Source organism: Rattus rattus, chromosome 18 (assembly GCF_011064425.1).
Source record: "Rattus rattus isolate New Zealand chromosome 18, Rrattus_CSIRO_v1, whole genome shotgun sequence".
In the NCBI taxonomy this organism is placed as follows: Eukaryota; Metazoa; Chordata; class Mammalia; order Rodentia; family Muridae; genus Rattus; species Rattus rattus.
The window spans coordinates 9,204,527-9,209,783 of NC_046171.1; the positions used below are offsets into that span (position 1 = coordinate 9,204,527).

The 5,257-nt window shown below is 49.1% G+C and overlaps 1 protein-coding gene and 1 pseudogene across 1 annotated transcript in view; one reads left to right on the plus strand and one right to left on the minus strand.

The window, feature by feature from the left end:
* LOC116887558 overlaps positions 1-1,019 on the plus strand; it is a 1,340-nt pseudogene extending 321 nt beyond the window's left edge.
* Positions 1-5,257, minus strand: part of LOC116887487 (class I histocompatibility antigen, Non-RT1.A alpha-1 chain-like) — a 26,239-nt gene that overhangs the window by 12,784 nt on the left and 8,198 nt on the right. The gene's annotated exons all lie outside the window — the stretch shown is intronic.

A 5,257-nucleotide genomic window follows, 5' to 3' on the forward strand; every position in this document is an offset into this window, starting at 1 on the left:
GCAGGACAACAGGACCACAGGGCACTGGCAGTATGGCTGTGATGGCAGAGATTACCTGACCTGACTTGACTCCATGTTACACACAGCCACCTTCTATTGGGTTGGCTACACCAAGCAACAAGTGGCAAAACAATGAGTACTGGCTTGGAGAGACAGAAGACCTACTTGGAGAAGGAGTGTGTCCTGGCTAAAGAGATACTTAACCATGGAGGAGAGAAGCTTTGACCAACTGGTAATGACACCTTCCAAGCCCAGCCCTCCTCCCTGTGGTCAGCAGGGTGAGAGCTCACCAGGAGCTGGTGGAGCTCCCATAGCCACTGGGCACAGGAACATAGACTACCTGGGTGGGTCCAATGCCTGGGGAGAGCGCCCCTGCCAAGCAGATGTGAACTCTTTCCAGTCCTCCCAGACTGTGGTCATCCACCACCTCAGAGATCTCTACCTCTTAATGTGTCCTAAGGGAGTCCTCAGGGTGTCTCCCCATTTCTGCCTTTTTCCACTGGAGACACCAGCTGCTGTCTGTCTGTCTGCTGCAGACCCTCCACAGACAACAGTGACACGCCACCCCAGACCTGAAGGTGATGTCACCCTGAGGTGCTGGGCCCTGGGCTTCTACCCTGCTGACATCACCCCTGACCTGGCAGTTGAATGGGGAGGATTTGATTCAGGATATGGAGCAGGAGACCAGGCCTGCAGGGGATGGAACCTTCCAGAAGTGGGCATCTGTGGTGGTGCCTTCTGGAGAGGAGCAGAGATACTCATGTCGTGTGGAGCATGAGGGACTGCCTGAGCCCATCAGCCTGACATGGGGTATGGAGAGAATAAGCACAGAGCCTGTTGCCAAGGGAAGCAGAAGCCTTTTTAGAGACCCTTGAGCAAAGCCAGGGTCCCATCTTTCTTTTCCCTTTCCAGAGCCTCTTCAGCTCACCACGCCCAAGACAGAAGTATGTGCTAGGGGCAGATGGGGACTTCTGCAAACCACCCTGTGTGTCCTCATGGTTTTCTGGGCCTGGTGCTAGTGTTTCTTGGACTTACCTGCTACAGAATCCAGGTAGGAAAGAGGACGTCTGGGTGCCCTGTGTTGAAAGGAGGTTAAATTCAAGTTGGGCAGGGTGACTTTCTGTGGTGTAGCAAAGCCTGAAGGGTCTGAAAGCTGCAAGTGCAAGGTGGGGAGAGACTGTCACACCGTCCCTGTCCCTAGCACCTGCACACCAAGGCTGGTATGGCTGCTTCCAGCCTCCGGCATTCTCCCAGAGCATGGAAGCCCCATGTCTCTATGCAGGTTCTAGGAGCACCTGTGATGCCCAAATAGTCCCAAAGCATCTGGGAAGTGAGTCTGCTTCTCAGGGGATAAAATGTCTCAGGCTCTCCTCCCCAAATGCCTGAAATTCTTATAAGAGATTAAGTGGAAACTAGGCATGCTCCCGAGTGCACCTTGCATCCTCACAGTTAACTTCATACAGGCTGTTCCCTCCCTACAGGCCAGAAGAAAGGACTGGATCCATCAGTTCCTGAAGAGAGAGGCTCTCAGGATGAGGACCCAGGACAGGGGGCTCGGGGACCGGAAAGGTAGCCTGATCCCCAGTTGGGCTAAGACAAAAAAAGCCCCAGAGACACTGAAGGGATGGTAGGAGCTTTGCCTGTGCCTGGGCACTAGGCCCATCACTCAGTCACCCTCATAGATTTGTGGCCATCAGTTATGTAATGGCAAAAAGCCCCAAGCCCCCAACATTAGATGAAGAAAAGAGCTGTGACCCCAAGTCACAGAGGCTCTTAGGCTTGTGGACAGCTTTTGGGAGCAGTTCTCACCTTGATCTCTGGGGATCAAAGAGTTTGGAAAGACGCCATTTACCCACTGAGCCTTCTCTCACGCCTCAATAAACATCTTTGAATTCTTATCTTTTTGTTTCAGTTTTATTATTTTGTTACTTTTACATCCTTTTTAATTATTTACCACTACAACTGGGTGCTTGCTTTTAGTTTCCGAGGGTTAGCTCATTACCATCCTGAGAGGAAGCATGCAGGCAGGCAGACAGGCATGGTGCTAGAAAAGTACCTGAGAGCTTTAAATCATGATCCACAAGCAGCAGAGACTCACAGACAGACAGGACAGTCAGAAGGACGACTGTCCCTGGCAAGGACTTTCAAACCTGAAAAGCCACCCCTAGGGACACACCTCCTCCAACAAGGCCACACCCCTAACCTTCCCAAAGTCCACCTACTGTGAACAAAGCATCCAAATGTATGGGCCGAGGGGGCCATTCCTATTCAAGCCACCTCACTGAATGATGACTTTAAGTGAATAAATTAACATGTCCCAACGCATTAAATGTAGTCATTATTTTTCTCAGTACTGAGAGAAAATATCTCAAGAAATAAGGAAACACTTAAGGACCTATTTTGTTTGGCTCCCACTTTGAAAACACAGTACTCCATGGCCAGGAGGGCATGTGGCTGGTCACACTGCACCCTCAACCAGGAAGCAGAGTGTGGGGCTGCTCCTTGCACCCTTTCCATTTTTATCCAGCCTGCACCCCAAGCCCGCAGGAGTGGGCTAAACCAGTAAGCCTGGCTGGCCTGGAAGTCTCACGCCTCAATCCCCATCATCACATCTCTGCCTGCCTAGGGAGGGGATTATGGGCTGCCACCATGCTGTTTTTCACACCGGTGCAGGGGATTTGAAATCACAGCCTCGTGCTTGTACAGAAGGCATTTTTGCTGACTGAGCCATCTCTCCATATCACCCTTCACTCTAGGTAGGCTGGGCCTAAGCTGCTGTCACCTGGCCTCCAGCAGATACTCAACCTCCTGTCAGACGCTGCCATCTAGTGACCATTCGGGGAAATCTTAAAACTCACCCTTCAAGCGTCACAGATCTTACAATCTTTCCCAAAGTGCCTTGACCACCCTGACAAAATAAGCGTGGGTGATTTGGTTCTTGTCAGAATTCATCCATCTCTTCTTACATTTGAAGGAGACAGCGAGGTTGAAGATCTATCCTATTCGGGTGATTTCCTCCTCCATTCCATTGTGGCAAATATTTTAACCTGACTGTCTACGTTATCACAGCCAAATACGAGATAATTTGGTGCCTCAGATACGCAGCAAGGGTTAACACCACACAGTGCATATCTAAGACAGGACACTCTTGACAAAAATCAACTTGGCTAGGTCTACTTTGTCCTCAATACCCTTGGTCAGTGGTTCCTACCCATGGTTCCCAGATTCTAGTCATTCAAAGTACAGATGACTCCAAGATACCCTAGCGTCACCCTGAGGGCTTTGCCTGAGCCCCAGACTCACTGGGACTCCACCTTCCGGGATCTGGATGTCAAAGCTGCTAGCCTCCTAGAATTGTCAACCTGAACCACAAACAAGGCCTGCTAGCATCCCCTAGTGGTGCAAAATGGTACAACACGTATCAGGGTCCCATCACTTGATCCAGCAGCTTCAGCTGCAAAGCAAACACCATAAAGTAGAAAATCACAGGGCTGCATGAATCCCACTCTATCCCCCTGACAGGAAAGAAAGGACCAGATGATAAGCTCTACAAAAGCTTTCCCACATGGTCACTGCCCCAAGATGTTCCAAGCAGGGCTGGATCTATCAGGGCATCCAATATGAAAACACTCTAGGCTGCTCTAACTATTGTCCTGTGCCTGCCAGGGCCTGGGTTCCATCACCACCACATAGGTAAGGGACAAAAGCATAAGAACCTTGACCTTAGGGTTGGAGGGATGGCTCAGGGGTTAAGAGCACTGACTGCTCTTCCACAGGTCCTGAGTTCAATTCCCAGCAACCACACGGTGGCTCACAACCATCTGTAATGGGATCCAATGCCCTCTTCTGGGTGTCTGAAGACAGCTAGAGTGTATTCATAATAAATAAAATTAATAAATCTTTAAAAAAAAAAAACCTTGACCTTAAAGGTGGATGGCATCGCCTAGAGGTGACAGACTCGGTGAGAAGGGGGATCACTTCCTCTCCAGCCAGAGAACACAGAGAGAAAGAGAGCAGGTGGTGGGGAGGTGGGGATAGTGAGTAAAACCCTGCTACTCTTTAGTGTAGCAGTCTCCCTCCAAAACACCCCGCTCTTCTCTGAAAAATCCTTGAATCTACATCCATTACTAGCCTAGAAGCATTGAGAGTTTCACAAGACGGCCACTCTTTGTAAAGCAAGATGTAATTAAACAGTTGGTGTGTCTGGGAAGGTGTTTCCTCAGAAGGGGTTGGGGAAGGAGCAGGAGGCTCAGGCCGTCTATCAGTATCCTTAGTATATTACCACATGGCCATATTTAATGGGCACTGCCACGCCACAACTTCTACACTGAGAACCCGGGTAACCATAATAGTAGCCCAGTAGCCATAAAAGGTGTAAGAGCCTTTCTCTCTGTTCTTTTCATTGGTTACCTACCTGTCAGAAGCAATTAGTTACAGCATGCCAGACTCACTGTAATCACACTAACCAGGGGCCGCACAATTAGACGTGTCTGCCGAGGCCTTATCCTTATGTGCCACTCTTTTTTTTTTTTAAATCATTTATTTACTTTATTATATGAGTACATTGCCATTTTCTTCAGACTCACCAGAAGGCGGCATCAGATCCCATTACAGATGGTTGTGAGCCACCATGTGGTTGCTGGGAATTGAACTCAGGACCTCTGGAAGAGCAGTCAGTGCCCTTAACCGCTGAGCCATCTCTCCACCTCCCTTATGTGCCATTCTTAGCCACCTCTGATAATAGTCGTGTTATTGACAAGATGGTTAACAATCACTCAGGAGGCCTCTGAGACCTTAGCACAACTGACTCCATGATGTAAGTGCCCTTTGGGATGTAAAACTCAGCACAAGGCCAGTGCACCCTCCCCTCCTCCCAAGCAAAAATGAAAACAAAGGCCTTGTCCATCAAAGTCTATAGTTCTGGAAGAATCTCTAAATGGACTAATATTGCTTTCTGGCTTCTATAGTTCTGCTTCTGGATAACTGTTCTTGTTGGCTGAAGTATGTCAACCCAGAACATGGTTTTTGGGGTTTAACACCTCACCCTGAGAAAGGCTCGGGCTACACCGGGAGCCTGGACACTCAGTGTCACCACCAGCCAGCTAATAAAGACTTCCTAAAGAAATGTTCAACATCTTTAGTCATAAGGGAAATGCAAATCAAAACAACCCTGAGATTTCACCTCACACCAGTGAGAATGGCTAAGATCAAAAGCTCAGGAGACTGCAGATGCTGGCGAGGATGTGGAGAAAGAGGA